This window comes from Canis lupus, chromosome X (genome assembly GCF_003254725.2).
Source record: "Canis lupus dingo isolate Sandy chromosome X, ASM325472v2, whole genome shotgun sequence".
NCBI classification, from domain to species: Eukaryota; Metazoa; Chordata; class Mammalia; order Carnivora; family Canidae; genus Canis; species Canis lupus.
Genome location: NC_064281.1, coordinates 43,913,711 through 43,931,958, shown reverse-complemented (window position 1 = coordinate 43,931,958; position 18,248 = coordinate 43,913,711). Strand labels below are relative to the sequence as shown.

The 18,248-nt window shown below is 39.2% G+C and overlaps 1 pseudogene; it reads right to left on the bottom strand.

Annotated features, from left to right (window-relative positions):
* The window catches only part of LOC112673207 (uncharacterized), a 44,328-nt pseudogene that overhangs the window by 2,513 nt on the left and 23,567 nt on the right, over nt 1–18,248 (bottom strand).

The following is an 18,248-nucleotide window of genomic DNA, read 5'->3' as shown; positions in this document are numbered from 1 at the left end:
TATTTTAATGTTATATGGATGGTCAAAGAACAGTTGAAGGAATGTGACATCCTGTAATTAAAAACAAAGTAGGAACATAGATATTAGCAGGCTGTATTCTTCAGTGTGTGTAATAGACAAATACACAAACGATGTTAAACAACTAGAAGAAATTCCACTACAATCAGGATCTGGGCAAATTATCACCAGTATGATTAAATTTTGCTTTATATGGTCTTTCCAGTGTAAGGAGAATGTAAAGAGAAAAAAGCATTGTTACAGTAAAGAAGACAAAATTTTCATTTTTTCCAAATGATATGAATATCTTCTTGGAAAAAGCCTAAGAAATGATGTAAAAATGAATTCTTTCCAATGGCAGAATGAAATATTAATATTTAAAGTATGGATGCTTTCATGTATTCCAGTAGTAATCATATAGAAAATATAATAGGGAAGTGATAGTATTCAGAGTAGCAGTATCAACCATCACACAATAAATAAAATACCAAGGAATCCTGAACAATATAGTTGGGATATTGTAGTAGAAAATGATAGAGCTTAGACTCAGCTTTGAAAGATAGTATGAATGAATCCAGAGGAATTCCAGCAAAGCCCGGAGGTGGGATTGATGTCTGTGGGGAGGGGTGGCCCAACCAGGCCCTAGCCACATCACTAGTCTACTTTATAGTTACCACATCCTATCTCCTCATTGTACCAGAGGGGCCGCTTTTCAGTCTAAGTCTATCACTTCCACATCAGAGGATGCCTATGTAGTAGGTCTCTGCTGGGGCCATATTTTTTGGAAGGGAGAGGAATAGCAAATTAGAATATGGAAAGAGGTTCAGGAAGAATTATTACTGGCAAAGTCACAGCACATTTCTGGATAAGGGGATCCCCAATTGACGGTTTGGTACACTGCCAGGAAAATTTCAAACTGTTTTTTTGGCAAAATTTCATACAATGAATATATTATTCATGTATTAGATCGATAATAGGGCAAGATAGCTATTAATTTTTCTGCAGAAGATTAAAAATCATTTTTGGGAGACTAGCATTCCACTGTCTGGGTCACCCATAGTTAACGATTTCTCTAATGATGAACGTGGTTGTTTCACAAAGTATGGTAACAGTAGACTGTTACAGTAATGACTGTAATTTGTGCATGCAGGCCTGTATCTCTTCCCACATTGCCCTTGGCCTTGGCGATGGAATTTGCTTTGTCCGATGGAACCATAGCAAGTGTGAAGCCAGCAGAGAATTGAAAAGCACTTGCACACCACGGTTTGCCCCCTCTTGCTGCTCTTGGCACAGAGAACAACAATGTGAAGAAGTGTGGGTGAGGTGGATGATGAGAGGCCCAGGACCCATGTATTCTCTCCACCACAGCTGATGGTGAACCAACTGCCAGATGTGGGTGAGACCATGATAGACCATCTAGCCCCCAGCAGAGCCAGGGGCTCTCACCACAGATGCATAAGCAGGCGTTCTGAGAACAGCGAAAGGACCACTCAGCTTTGCTCAGCTGAAATTGTTGACCTGCAGAATTACAAACAGAATTTGGTTGTTTAAAGTCACTAAATTTTGGATGGTTTGTGGTACATCAAAATCTGGCTGGCACAATTGGTAACTGCCACCCATCAAAATCCAACCAAAAATAGGAGATAGATAAAATACTTTTCATAGTAGAAATATAGCCTCTGCTTGCAAAAGTTGACAGTGAACTTTCCCTGGAGTCTTAAGGAAAGGGATGAGGTTAAGATGTGTGACATTTGTTGGATACGATCTGTTTGCCAAGCCCTGGGTTGACCCCTGTATCCTGTTTAACAGCCCATTAAATCTTAGAGAGGAGATTACTATTTGCAATTCATAGAAGAGAAGACTTAGAGTGGAGTTTGTATTTGAATTCAAGTCTTCGTGTCTCTACAGCAGATTATTTTTATCAGGAGCTATGGTTTGTTGTGTCATTTTTTGGATGATGTGGAGAATTGACTTCTTACATGAGGTGTTCTTTTGCTAAGAGTCACTGGGTTCAAAGAAAGGTATTTTCATCTGGATGTTCTTCTCCTGCACAATCTAGTGAAAAGAACACCTAAGTGCCTACCTCACTTCCACCAATCAAGTGTGTCACCTCGACATGTTACTTGACCACTTGAAGTTCAATAACTTCTGCACACAGAAAATGGAATTAAGTGATGCAGAAGAGAAGATATTGTTTCATCATCACTCTAGGCATTGATTTTGATCTATTGGTGGTCTGATTGGTTTTACATACTTAATATGTATCAACCAACAAATCTGAACAATGAGTATCAGAATCTCCCTTCAACAGATTAAGAAACCAGCTGACATGCGCTTAAGTAAGACAGTAAGTGAGGGAGCTGAGATTCACACCTTGGTCTGTGTGACTCCAAAGGCAATCCTCTTCCCTTCTCTATGACACATGTCATGGATGTTGAGAGTTGCTGACATGCACAGCCCATGCCATTCCTGTGATACAGATGTCTTCCCCTGGGAGAATGTTAGAGACCTTCCCAGAGCCCTTTAGCATTCACAGCCAGAACCAACTTTCAGGAGAGTGACCACAACATATCTGAGAGGATTTCAGGAGATAGTAAAGGCGAACAGTCAGGTGAAGTGATTTTAGTAGTAGTCAATGAGAGAAAACATGATGTTTTACAAACAATAGTCAATGAGAGAAAACATGATGTTTTACAAACAAATGACCTAGAATTTAAATCTGGCTCTCTCAAGTAGTTTTGCAGCCTGAAGCAAGGGAATATCTCTGACTGTATTATTTCTCATCTGTAAACTGGGATTATAAAAGTACCTACCTCATTAACCTCACCTTGCCTGAAAGGGCTTTCCTGACCATGTGTACCCACCCTCCACTTACACTAAGATTAAATTACCTCTCCCCCCCCCCGCTTTTTTTTTAATTTTTGAGGCTTCCTTGACTTTAATTCTGTCACTGCTCTACCCAAGGAGCTCTGTAATTGGCCTGCATGTTTGTAAGAAATTAAAGGCTGGGGGCCAACCTGACACATATCTATACTCTCTGAATCAGGCCAGTGCCTGACCTTGGTGTCCAGGAAGGATTAAAAATATATTGTTTGAGTGTAAATGTTGACGGAAGTTACATGGATCAAAGGCCAGTGATTAGTGTACCTGTTAATTGATTATTAGCGATATAAAATGAAAGATGAGTGAACATAGGCATCTCCAATATATCTTTTCACATGGGGAGGTTGGATGGGTTGTGTTCTTCAGATCACTCTCCATATGCTCCCCAATTTGTTGCTTCTTTGTCTGTCTTGGATACTGTTTTTCCCTGGATCACAGAATTGGCTTCATAGTGCGTCTATGGTAGATAATTCAGTAAAATCTTCCCCAATACAAAGTGATTGGAGCAAGAAATACCTCTCCAAGTTTTCCCTTTGATTAATGAGTGAATCACAGGGTGAATACAGGCCTTTTACTTTTGTGGTTTTGTGAGTAATGGCTCAGTGTGCAACCAAGGGTGTGAACACAAAGATCAATGGATATCAAGTCCAGGTGAGTGCTTCCATTCTCTCCGAGAGGCAGCACTTCTTGATTTCTTCTGCTTCTTTGGTCACTCCCTCTAGTTCCCTGACTGCTATGTTTCTCCTTTGCACCGACATTGTCCCTGTACATACTTCTCATTCAGCACCTAAGCCTTTCTAGTGCTCCTCTGTTCATGTGTCAGAGTCAAATGCTAATGAAAATCTACAAGCACCCCCCAACCCCTATTTTATATTGCTAAGTGCACTCACCTTTTCCACCCCACCCCCATATTCCTGATCCCCTTTTCCTTGGCCTGAGTTATCACCTAACAGACTATGTTATTTACTTCTTTCTTATGCTTATTGCTTATTTCTCTCCCCACCCCCTCTATAGCTCCTGCTTGAATAGAAGCTCCTTGATCTTAGGGATCCTTGTCTCTTGCCCACTGGTATATCTCAAGCAGCCCAGAACATTGCTGAGCACACACTCTAGTCATCTGCATCATATCTATTGATATAATGGGCATATCTGTCTCTCTTGCTACATTGTGACACCCTTGAGAGGCAAGGGCCACATTTTATTGGTCTTTGTCAATCCACCATCCAGGACAGTTTTTCATTCAAGTGGAAAGGCATCGCTGAATATCTGTGGAATCAATCCGTTAATTAATCTTTTGAAAGTGACACTAATAGGGAAAACATTCTGTTTCCAAACCGCAGTTATTCTAGTAGGTGCCATCGGTGTCAGCACCATGTATGTATCAGCTGCCGTGCAAACTATGTTAGGCAGCTGGGAGATGTTTGAGGGCTAGAAGTCTGACCCATTTTTTTGTGGGTCCCTCAAAGGGCTGGTACCATTCTTTCTGCACAGCAGGATTTAGAGGGGTGTTTCAGATAGCCATTCATCACCTGATGATTTTATCTGTGCAGGACGTATACTATAATTTACCTAATTTCTTTTAAAATAAAACTGTATCCTTGAGAATAAAACATATAATTAAGCAGACAAAATGAAAGCAATATGCTGACATGGTTGAAATAAATGTTGAGGCTAATGTGAAGTAATAGTGCACATAATGATGGGCGCTACACTAGGCTCTTCATCAATCTTTCATTTAGTCCTAATAAAAGTACTTCAGGGGTATACTGTCATTTTCACTTCACAAGGGAGGATATTGAGATCAAGGACATAGTGGAAATTGCCCAGGACCTGAAAGCTTGTAGGTAGGTACACGAGGTGGAAACTCAGGGCTCATTGATGATAACACCCCAGAAAGTCTGCAGTATAGGCCTGCCCCCAGCAGTCCTGTCTGGTTCCCCTTCCATTATTTGCTGGTGCAGCTCTGCACTATCTCATCCTATCTCCCAAAATTTCAGAAGCCCTTCATCCCAGAGATCTTTTCCCTGTTCCTTGGGCCCAAATGTTGATATATTCAACACTAATTCTGGCTGTGACAGAAGAAAGATGATGGTTTTGAGCCCTTGTAGAAGACTAGAATAATTGTTACTTACCACTCCTTCGTGACTTTTGATGATTGTGGATCCTAAGGAAGGCCCTTTGTTGCAGAGCTGGTTTCCTTGTGTGAGAATCCTGTGTTTGGCAGGATGCCCTTCCCTTCCACAAAGGCATCCAACCTGCCCAGGAAGGAAGATAGTTTACTTGTCAATGACGCTGCGCACCCACAGGCCCAGGCACCATGAGACCAGTTCCTTCAGAGGCGAAACAGGTTTCTCAGGGTCACCAAGCTGTTCCACAAATTTCACGGGCTCCTTAGATAAAGACGCATACAGCTGATGTTTGGTATCAATTTGGGAAAAGGAAAATAACTGCAATCCTTCTTTCACAGTAAAAGCCTCAAGTACCTTGATCAGAATTAGCCTGTTCTGGAAAGATGCACCATTAGTGAGCACCATGTATGTATGTAGCTATGACCAAAGCAGTAGCTATGACCAAAGGTTCTGAGCCAGGCATCCATCATTCCCTGGAATTTGAGATTGGTAGGAAAACAGCTTTTCCTTCTCTTGTTTTCCGTCTTCTTTTGGGCTACCTATTTCAAGGCAAGTTTGAAAATTAGTGGTTTTGTTAGAAGTATTCCAAAAATACAATATTGTATCTCCTAGTAGAGGACACCAGTTAGACTCTTAGTTTCTAAACTTCACTTTAACTTTGGTCAAATAGCTTTTTCTACCAGCCTACATGTCAAAGGAAGTATCCTAGATTTGTTGCTCTGGATGAACTTCCTGGTGTATGTCATTCCCAAAATCCTCATAAAGGAATCCTTCTTGGTTTTTTTGTTTGTTTTTTAACTGCTCTATCAGAAGAGATAATAAAAGCTCTTTGAGGGCCTACGGTGTTTCAGGTGTTTTGCATATCTTGCTGGTCACCTTCATAATATTCCTATAACATAAGTACCATTATTCCAAGTTCACAAATGAGGACATTAAGGCCCAGAAGGATAAATATATTGGCCCTGATGCATGGCTAGAAAGTGGCAGACCTGAGATTTAGGACTCCTGTCACAACCATTGCCTGCATTGGTCAGCATATTCTGACGTTTAAACAAAATGCAAATAAATCCCTGTGTTTTTGAAAGTCACCAACGTCAGTTAAAATATTCTCTACCATTGCTATGTTATCAGTCTATTTACTTTGAGTCTTGCTCTTGCAAATAATACTTTTCCTTTACATGAGATACTGAGTTTATGACATTATAGTCAGGAGTGGCAGATATGAAAAAGCATATACATGACTAAGGCCCCTGGCGTTGTTACTGTAAGGCATATTGTGTGCTGCTGAAAAGAATGCTATGTGCTATATAGAGGCACATGGACAAACAGACCAGATTTCCATTCCTCCAACACCTCTTCTAGAGGGGCTTCTATCTTCTAGAAGGGCTTGCATGGCACCTGAGACTGAAAAGCCACACATACAGCACTGCTATGAAAAATATCGGCCGTACTACCTGCAGATTGGAAGTGGGCATTTTTGTTGTCAGTGTTTCTGTATGAAATAGATGAATTCAACAAACCACGTTTCATGTAGTCTGCTTCATACAGGATATGCAAAAAACAAACAAAACATGGTCCCAGCACTTAAGTACCTCACAGGTTTCCCTGTACTTTTGTTTTTCAAACAAAAAAACGGAATGTAATTTGTGAATTAGAGGTCTCCATAGGGTACACTTGCAGTGCACGAGAGGAAAAGAGGAAGAAGAGACAAAGAATTGGACTGAGAAAGAATAGCGCAATAGGAGCAGGAGTCAGATCAGGAGAACTGAGTCCTCGTGACTATGAACACGTATGTCTGTACCTCAAAATTCCACTCTTTGGGGACTCACCAACGTGATCCCATGTTCTTGAAAGTTTATAAATTTCACCAAATAATAATCACATTACCAACCTTATATTTATTAACTTATTTCTCCAGTTAAACTTCTTTACAGGTGTGAATACTGTGTATCGATCACTTTGCATTTGAAAAGCCTAGGAGAATTTCAAAACTTCTCCCACTGTGAGGACATTTCAGAAACTGAAAAATTATTAGAAAGGCCAGCACTGATTATGAAGTCAGGAGGTCAGCAATACACTGGTACTGGAAGCTATTGAACATAGGGAATGGGATGAAAGTCAGATAATCCATATGTACCACACACTTTGGTAGGCTCTGGGATTAGAGGGATCATTCAAGCTGATCCAGCTATCTTAGTACAGAAAATCATACAGGCGGATCTTAACCCCAGTGGTCCGTAAATATTTGTCAAAATTCTTTATCAGGGAAGTGTTTTACACACACACACACACACACACACACACACACACACACACACACATTAAATTAGAATTCTGGAACTCAACTAGGCTCACAGAGTATTGGAGCCAGTCTGTCTGACTCTCAAGCCTCAAAGAATGTCTATGACATCAGACCCTTTTACTTCTTAAAGACTGATCAATTGGGGGGGGGGAGAGAGAGAGAGAGAGAGAGAGAGAGAAGAAGAAGAAGAAGAAGAAGAAGAAGAAGAAGAAGAAGAAGAAGAAGAAGAAGAAGAAGAAGAAGAAGTAGGAGGAGGAGGAGGAAGAGGAGGAGGAGGAGGAGGAGGATGGGGGAGGAGCAGAGGGAGAGAGAGAGAGTCCTAAAGCAGACTCCTTACTCATCATGGTGCTCATCACAGGGCTCAATCCCTGGACCCTGAGTTCATGACCTGAGCTGAAACCAAGAGTCAGCTGCTTAACAACTGTGCCCCCCAAGAGCCCCCAGGACCCTTTTTCATAATAATTTATTTAAGTTTAATTCAGAGCCCTTATCTACAATTCCCCTGGCTGTGCATGTCTGTTGTTGCCCCATAAGATATCCTTGGAACTGAACGTTCTGCCTTATCTAAAGGGCAGAGACTGAGTGGGCAGCTCCAGCATGGAACTCCTTCACACTAAGTATGGCACGCATCTTACTGGGACATATCCTTCTTGTTACTGTCATACTTCAAGCTATCCATTCTTGCCTCTATATTACAACTAATCTTCACTACACAAGAGTTAGAATTCTCTGCACTGTGACTTTGGCTGTGCTTATTTTAATTTGCACCTTAGAGCTACATGTGGTTATGGCTGGGACAGAAATTATGTCCCATTCTCTCCATTAAGTTGGATAATACAGAGAATTACCTTAACCACAACAGGTTCAATGCAGTAATAACTTAAATACCTGATATCAGTTTTTCTGTGGCTGCACAACAAATTGTGACAAATTTAGCATCTTAACCACTAATTTATTAGTTCACAGTTTCTATGGGCCAGTTGTGTGGCATGGATCTAGTGAGTTCTCTGCTTGGGGTCTCACAGGGCTGAAATCAAGGTGTCAACTGGGCTGGGATCTTACCTGGAGGCTCTGGAAAGGAAACTATTTCCAAGCTCTTTCAGGTGGTTAGAGGAATTCAGCTCCTGTGGAGCAGGATGTTGTTGGGGCTGCTCTCAGATTCTAGAGGGGCTGGCTGTAGTTCTCGTCCTGCAGTTCTCTCCATCTTCAAACAAGCAATGGTGTGTCAGGTTCTTCTTCTGCTTCAAATCTCTCTTGCTTCCCCTTCTGCTGCCAGCCAGAGAAAGGTTTAAAGAGCTCCTGTGATTAGATTAGGCTTTTTTGTATAATCTCTCTATTTAAGGTCATTGTTTAGTAACTTTCAGTACACCTGTAAAATCCTTTTAGCCATGTAACAACACAAATATGCACAAGATAATTCATCTTATTCATGGTATCTGAGATTGTGGTGGGAAATGTTAGGAGACCAGTTTTAGAAGTCTACCTACCACAACCTCGAATAACCATCATTTGATTATTTATGTAAACCTTTTTTTTATGACCCTGGTTGTCTGAGTCCTATGAACACAATGCCCACTCTTTACGGACTTAGATCATGTTGTCATGCAGTTGTACTTTTAACAAGTGGCTTGTGCCTTCCCAAGTGTATTAGTCAGAGTTTTCCAGATGAACAGAATCAGTAGCATCGTGTGTGCTTGTGTGTGTGTGTGTGTGTGTGTGTGTGTGTGTGTGTAGAGAGAGAAAAACAGAGAGAGAGAGAGAGAGAGTGTGTGTGTGTGTGTGTGTGTGTTATTGTGATGAACTGGCTCACATGAGTATGGGAGCTAGGAAGACCAACATCTATGCCAGCAAGGTAAGAGGCAGGAGAACTCTAGTGTAGTTCCAGCCCAAGTCAAAAGGCCTGAGAACCAGGAGAGGCAATGCTTTAAGTTGCAATCCACCAGCTGCTGGGGTCAGTTCTCAAGAAGTTTTGATCTTTCACTCCACGTCTAAAGGCAGGAAAAGACAATGTTCTACCTCAAGCAGCCAGGCAGGATAGATTCCGTCCTGCTTGAGGGAAAGTCAGCCTTTTTGTTCCACGTAGCCTTCAACTGATTGGATACAGGACACCTACACTGGAGAGGGCAGTCTGTTTTACTCAGTCTACCTATGCAAATATTAGCCTTGCCCGTAAACACCTTCACAGACACACACACTCAGAATAATGTTTGACCTAATATCTGGCCACCCTTTGGCCCAGTCAAGGTGACACATAAATTTATACATAACACCAAGCATCTTGACAGTCCATTGATTAACATTTATTTTTAAATTTCCTTTGTATCTTAAATACTCTATTTCCATGTTTCCCAATGATAAAATGCATCTGTGAATGATCTCACTTTTAGTCACATGTTAACTATTTACGTTTTAGTTTATATGTTGATAGGGAAAACAGATCTGCAAGCAGTTTACATTCTTTACTGTAAAGGGGAAATTTGCATCACGCTGCATGCAAATTTAACAATACCTAATATTTATGAAATATTTACCATATTTGGCAAGTTCTTTTGTCAGCTCTGTAGGTGCTTTACCTCATTTAGTCAGCACAATACCATGACATATGTGTCATTAACAGCCCCATTTTTATATGAAGAACTTGAATACAGAAATTAGGTAATCTTTCCACTGTGACAGCTTGTAAGTGACCGGCCCAGGTTTGGAATCTATGGCTTCAGAACTGATGTTCCTAACTAATTCATGTGCCTATATAATTTATCATCCAAACTACGTAAAATTTATTATCCGAGCCAGAATGAGAGCACTTTTTAAAATTATACCTGCTCAGCAATGCCTGGATGACTCAGCGGTTGAGCTCTGCTTTCTACTCAGGGTGTGATCCTGGAGTTCAGGGATTGAGTGCCAGATCGGACTCCCTGGGGGAGCCTGATTCTCCCTCTGCCTGTCTCTCTCTCTCTCTCTCTCTCTCTCTCTCTCTCTCTCTCTCATAAATAAAATCTTTAAAAATAAATAAATAAAATCATACCTGCTCAATAGGCATAAAAGAGCAAAGTTGTAGATATGTCAAGACATTGCTTACTTGGTTAGTGATAATTCTTTTTGTCACAACTATCAGAGAATTCTCACCTAGACTGGCTAAACCAAAAAAGAAATCCATGATCTCAGGGCATTTGTAAGATCATCATCACTTTCCCTCCCTCTGTTAGATTATTCCTGTCAGCATACAAACTGGTGTTGTTTTCGTATTTGAAATACAACAAAACAAAATCCAAAACAAAACAAGCAAAAAGCCTTTTTTAAACTCACTGCTTCTACCACCTGTGAGACCATGTATCCTCCCCTGATATCAAACCTCACAGGGAGAGAGTTTTCTACACTGGCTGTCTCCAATTCCTCTCCTTTTCTGTCTCAATCGTATACCAATCGAGCTTACACACCTTCTACTAAAGTGAAACTGTTCTGGTCAAGGTAACATTTTCATCAGTATTTCTAAATCAAGTGGTTGTCTCACAGTCCTCTCCTCAGTTGACTTATCAGTAATTTTGGACAGAGTTGACCACTCACTCCTTCTGGAAGTACTTTCTTTCCTGGTATATTATTCAGGGTTTGCTAGGGAAACAAAGCCAAGTTGACATATATACACCTGGGTTCCAGGACAATACTTTTCTGGTTGTTCTCTGACCTCCTCAATCTCCTTTAGCTGGCTCTCTTCCTCTCCTTGTGACCTCCTGACATTGACCTGCCTTGGAACTCAATCCCTTAGTCCCTTTATCTTCTCTGCCTATACTCATTCCTTTGGTTATGGTGTCTAATATTGTGTCTTTATATGCCGTCTACACCCTCAAGGGTATACCCAGGGACAGAAAATTCCTGTTTTACTTGACCCAATACTTCAGTTGTTAATATTTTGTGTATTTTTGGCTCTCTTATTCTCTCTCCTTCCCTCTCTCTGACTCTCTCTTTGTCTTCTCTCTTACCTTTTCTTCTCCTTAAACACACCGTATACTGATACATATACATACAAATTGTTTCCAAACTATTTGAAATTAAGCTGTAAATATGTCCTTCTACCCCTAAATACCTTAGAGTACCTTCATGAGAACAAGGATATTCTTTTGTGTAAGCATACTACAATCATCAAAATCAATAAATTAACATTGATACCATATTATTATATATCTCATTTACAGACCTTATTCAAATGTGGCCAATTATCTTAACAAAGTGATTTATATGAGTGAAATTGTATGGTCTTTGTCTTTGTCTGACTGATCTATTTCTCTTACCACAATACACTGTAGCTCCATCCATGTCATAACAAATGGCAAGATTTCATTCTTTTTGATAGTTGAGTGATATTCCATTAGATAGATAGATAGATAGATAGATAGATAGATAGATAGATAGATAGGTTCATCAGTCGGTGGACATTTTGGGCTCTTTCCATAGTCTGACTGTTGTTGATAATACTTCTATAAACATCAGGGAATTTAAGAAACAATACAGATGAACATATGAGAAGGAAAAAAAGATAGAAGGAAGCAAACCATGAGACTCTTAGTGATAGAGAACAACTTGAGGGTTGATGGAGAGACGTTAGTGTGGGTTGTGCTAAATGAGTGATGGATGAGTATTAAGGAGAGCACTTGTTATGATAAGCACTGGGTGTCATATGTAAGTGATGAATCATTAAATTCTACTCCTGAAACTAATACTACACTATATGTTAACTAGAATATAAATAAAATTTTGAAAAAATGTCATTTATAGAAAATTTTATAAATTTTATGGTTTGTCCATTCTTCTCTCCAGTGTAATGTAATGTAATGTAATGTAATGTAATGTAATGTAATGTAATGTAATGTATCTAGTTATTATTTCACTTTTTTTCTTCAATCCGGAACAAGTTCTCAAACTTACTGTCTTGCATAACCATTACAGTTTTGAGAAGTATGAACCATTTACTAGAGTGTCCCTCATTTGGGGTTTACCTGATTTTCTGTTTTCATGATTAGATTCAGCTTATGCATTTCTGCAAGGAAGACCAGAAGGTGATACTATATCCTTCTCATTGCATTATATCAATTAGCACATGATATCCATTTATTTCATCATTGATGATACTATATTTGTTCTCTTGGTTAAGGTTGTATTCATCAGATTATTCCAAAGTAAAATTAATATTTTCCTTTTGTGCACTTAAATATTTTGTGTGGAGATACTTGGAGACTATGGAAATATCCTCTTCTATCATCCATTAATGATTCTCTACTGAATCCATTAACACATGATGTTTGAAAAATTATATGTTTCCAACTTTATCATTTTTCCCCGTTTACTACTAAGGATTCTTCTGCAATGAAGAGCTTTCCTCTCACCCACATTTATTAACTATTCATGTCTTAATTTGTTTCAGTATGGGTTCATGAATGTATATTTTATTCACTGTGTAATAAGCCACTACCATCATGATTGATTTCGATGCTTTAATTTGCCCAGATTTGGTCACTGGAAGCCCCTTGATTTCTGTTCCCATGTCCTTTGATATGTGTCCATTTTTCTTTGAAACCTTTTTTGGTGCAACAAGATGTTCCAGGCTCTTTTTGTACTTGGCTGTTCCAGCCCTGGACTCAGCCATTTTCCCAAGCCCTGGTTTCTTATAGTGTAGAATGGTGTTTGGAATGGAATCTTGCTTTTAAGCATCATTTTCTATTGGCACTATGACTTGACAATCTCCTACATTTCCTTTAACTCATTACCCAATATGTGGAATTGGCATAAAAATAGGATATTTTCTCATAGGTATGTGGCAAGGTTTAAACATAGTAAAGAAAGCATTTAGTATAGTGCTTGGAACACAGGTGATGTTTTAAAATGAGACAATTTGAGCATCACAGTATGTAATAATAATAATAGATTATGACCCAGTGAATAAAATAAGAATCTATAAGTATACTTGAAAACAAGTATACTATTTTTATCTTTTTATTTTTTTACTATTAAATACTTCTGGTTATAGGTAAGATCTACCACCTCTGGGAAAAACCTCAGGATTACAATATTTGTCTTGTCAAGCCAAGGCCAGTTCAAGCATTGCAGAGCCTGTAAGAATAGAAACATGAAGAATGATTCCAGAAGCGGACTTCAAGACTTGTTAACTGACAGACTTATATTAGGGACAAACAACATGAAATGAAGAACATCAACCTCTCCTAACAAACCCTGCTACTAAAACCCAGTACTTTCCTTTTTGTGGCCCTAATACCACTGTGCTATAAACAGACAATTATTTTTCTGCTCATTCATTAGACCGTGAACTGATAGATGTAACTTGTTTATGACTTACCCTTGATACCCAAAACAGTGCCTTTCAGTATAGGAGACATCCAATAAGTATGTTCTGAGTGAGTAACTGACTGACTGAATGAATGAATGAATGAATGAAAATATTGAGCAGTTTCAAGTATCTCATTAGCATAACAAGAGGAGGAAATTAAGGCTGACAAAAATAGAGAAGCATCCCCAAAGTCATACACTTATAAGAGATAGAGGTAGAGTTCCATGCTGGTCTGAATCTAGAAGCCTGAAGCCTTAGTTGTATTGCCTCCTTGGATGAGGGGCCTTCCTCTTTCTTTTTCTTCTTAAACACACCACATAGAGATACACATACATACACATCTTTCTAAACTATTTGAGAGTGAGCTGCAGACATGTACTCTTACCCCTAAACACATTAGTGTAACTTTTGATAAACACACTACAATTACCAAAATCTACAAATTAACATTGATAGTACACTATTATTATATATCTCATTTACAGACCTTATTCAAATGTGGCAAAATATCTCAATAACATCATTCATAGAAAATTTTATAATTTTTCTCTTCAATCTAATATCATTTATTATTATTTTTTATATAATAAATTTATTTTTATTGGTGTTCAATTTACCAACATACAGAATAACACCCAGTGCTCATCCCGTCAAGTGCCCGCCTCAATGCCCGTCACCCATTCACCCCCACCCCCCGCCCTCCTCCACTTCCACCACCCCTAGTTCGTTTCCCAGAGTCAGGAGTCTTTATGTTCTGTCTCCCTTTCTGATATTTCCCACACATTTCTTCTCCCTTCCCTTATGTGCCCTTTCACTATTATTTATATTCCCCAAATGAATGAGAACATACAATGTTTGTCCTTCTCCGATTGACTTACTTCACTCAGCATAATACCTTCCAGTTCCATCCACGTTGAAGCAAATGGTGGGTTTTGTCGTTAATGGCTGAGTAATATTCCATTGTATACATAAACCACATCTTCTTTATCCATTCATCTTTCGATGGACACTGAGGCTACTTTCACAGTTTGGCTATTGTGGACATTGCTGCTAGAAACATCGAGGTGCAGCTGTCCCGGCGTTTCATTGCATCTGAATCTTTGGGGTAAATCCCCAACTGTGCAATTGCTGGGTCGTAGGGCTGGGTCGTAGGCTTTTTAACTCTTTGAGGAACCTCCACACAGTTTTCCAGAGTGGCTGCACCAGTTCACATTCCCACCAACAGTGTAAGAGGGTTCCCTTTTCTCCACATCCTCTCCAACATTTGTGGTTTCCTGCCTTGTTAATTTTCCCCATTCTCACTGGTGTGAGGTGGTATCTCATTGTGGTTTTGATTTGTATTTCCCTGATGGCAAGTGATGCAGAGCATTTTCTCATTTGCATGTTAGCCATGTCTATGTCTTCCTCTGTGGGATTTCTCTTTATGTATTTTGTCCATTTCATGATTGGATTGTTTGTTTCTTTGGTGTTGAGTTTAATAAGTTCTTTATAGATCTTGGAAACTAGCCCTTTATGTGATAGGTCATTTGGAAATATCTTCTCCCATTCTGTAGATTGTCTTTTAGTTTTGTTGACTGTATCCTTTGCTGTGCAAAAGCTTCTTATCTTGATGAAGTCCCAATAGTTCATTTTTGCTTTTGTTTCTTTTGCCTTCGTGGATGTATCTTGCAAGAAGTTTCTGTGGCTGAGTTCAAAAAGGGTGTTGCCTGTGTTCTCTAGGATTTTGAAGGAATCTTGTCTCACATTTAGATCTTTCATCCATTTTGAGTTTATCTTTGTGTATGGTGAAAAAGAGTGGTCTAATTTCATTCTTCTGCATGTGGATGTCCAATTTTCCCAGCACCATTTATTGAAGAGACTGTCTTTCTTCCAGTGGATAGTCTTTCCTCCTTTGTCAAATATTAGTTGACCATAAAGTTCAGAGTCCCCTTCTGGGTTCTCTATTCTGTTCCATTGATCTATGTGTCTGTCTTTGTGCCAGTACCACACTGTCTTGATGACCACAGCTTTGGAGTACAACCTGAAATCTGGCATTGTGATGCCACCAGATATGGTTTTCTTTTTTAAAATTCCCCTGGCTATTTGGGGTCTTTTCTGATTGCACACAAATCTTAAAATATTTTGTTCTAACTCTCTGAAGAAAGTCCATGGTATTTTGATAGGGATTGCATTAAACATGTAAATTGCCCTTGGTAACATTGACATTTTCACAATATTAATTCTGCCAATCCATGAGCATGGAATATTTTTCCATCTCTTTGTGTCTTCCTCAATTTCTTTCAGAAGTGTTCTATAGTTTTGAGGGTATAGATCCTTAACCTCTTTGGTTAGGTTTATTCCTAGGTATCTTATGCTTTTGGGTGCAATTGTAAATGGGATTGACTCCTGAATTTCTCTTTCTTCAGTCTCATTGTTAGTGTATAGAAATGCCACTGATTTCTGGGCATTGATTTTGTATCCTGCCACACTGCCAAATTGCTGTATGAGTTCTAGCAATCTTGGGGTGGAGGCTTTTGGGTTTTCTATGTAGAGTATCATGTCATCGACGAAGAGGGAGAGTTTGACTTCTTCTTTGCCAATTTGAATGCCTTTAATGTCTTTTTGTTGTCTGATTGCTGAGGCTAGGACTTCCAATACTATGTTGAATAGCAGTGGTGGGAGTGGACATCCCTGTCTTGTTCCTGATATTAGGGAAAAACTCCCAGTGCTTCCCCATTAAGAATGATATTTGCTGTGGGCTTTTCGTAGATGGCTTTTAAGATGTCGAGGAATGTTCCTTCTATCCGTACACTCTGAAGAGTTTTGATCAGGAATGGATGCTGTATTTTGTCAAATGCTTTCTCTGCATCTAATGAGAGGATCATATGGTTCTTGGTTTTTCTCTTGCTGATATGATGAATCACATTGATTGTTTTACGAGTGTTGAACCAGCCTTGTGTCTGGGGATAAATCCCACTTGGTCATGGTGAATAATTTTCTTAATGTATTGTTGGATCCTATTCGCTAGTATCTTGTTGAGAATTTTTGCATTCATGTTCATCAAGGATATTGGTCTGTAATTCTCCTTTTGGGTGGGGTCTTTGGTTTTGGAATTAAGGTGATGCTGGCCTCATAGATCGAATTTGGAAGTACTCCATCTCTTCCTATCTTTCCTACAGCTTTATTAGAATACGTATGGTTTCTTCTTTAAACGTTTGATAGAATTCCCCTGGGAAGCCATCTGGCCCTGGACTCTTGTGTCTTGGGAGGTTTTTGATGACTGCTTTAATTTCCTCCCTGGTTATTGGCCTGTTCAGGTTTTCTATTTCTTCCTGTTCCAGTGTTGGTAGTTTGTGTCTTTCCAGGAATGCGTTCATTTCTTCTAGATTGCCTAATTTCTTGGCGTATAGCTGTTCATAATATGTTTTTAAAATCGTTTGTATTTCCTTGGTGTTGGTAGTGATCTCTCCTTTCTCATTCATGATTTTATTAATTTGAGTCTTCTCTCTCTTCTTTTTAATAAGGCTGGTTAATGGTTTATCTATCTTATTAATTCTTTCAAAGAACCAACTCCTGGTTTGGTTGATCTGTTCCATAGTTTTCTGGTCTTGATTTCGTTGAGTTCTGCTCAAATCTTAATTAACTCTCTTCTGCTGGGTGTAGGATCTATCTGCTGTTTTTTGTCTCACTCCTTTATGTGTAAGGTTAGCTTTTGTATTTGAGTTCTTTCCAGTTTTTGAATGGATGCTTGTATTGTGATGTATTTCCCCCTCACGACTGCTTTTGCTGCATCCCAAATATTTTGAACGCTTGTATCTTCGTTCTCATTATTTTCCATGAATCTTTTTAATTCTTCCTTAATTTCCTGGTTGACCCTTTCATTTTTTAGCAGGATGGTCCTTAACCTCCATCTGTGTGAGGTCCTTCCAAACTTCTTGTTGTGATTTAGTTGTAATTTCAAGGCATTATGGTCCGAGAATATGCAGGGGATGATCCCAATCTTTTGGTATTGGTTCAGACCCAATTTGTGACCCAGTATGTGGTCTATTCTGGAGAAAGTTGCATGTGCACTTGAGAAATATGTGTATTCAGTTGCGTTTGGATGTAAAGTTCTGTAGATATCTGTGAAATCCATCTGGTCCAGTGTATCTTTTAAAGCTCTCGTTTCTTTGGAGATGTTGTGTTTAGAAGACCTATCGAGTATAGTAAGATCTACATTGAAGTCACCAAGTATAAGTGTATTATTATCTAAGTATTTCTTCACTTTGGTTATTAATTGATTTAAATATTTGGGAGCTCCCACATTCGGGGCATACATATTGAGGATTGTTAAGTCCTCTTGTTGGATAGATCCTTTAAGTATGATATAGTGTCCCTCTTCATCTCTCACTACAGTCTTCGGGGTAAATTTTAGTTTATCTGGTATAAAGATGGCTACCCCCGCTTTCTTTTGAGGACCATTTGAATGGTCCTCCAACCTTTTATTTTCAGGCTGTAGGTGTCCTTCTGTCTAAAATGAGTCTCTTGTAGACATCAAATAGATGGGTCCTGCTTTTTTATCCAGTCTGAAACCCTGCACCTTTTGATGGGGTCATTAAGCCCGTTCACGTTCAGAGTTACT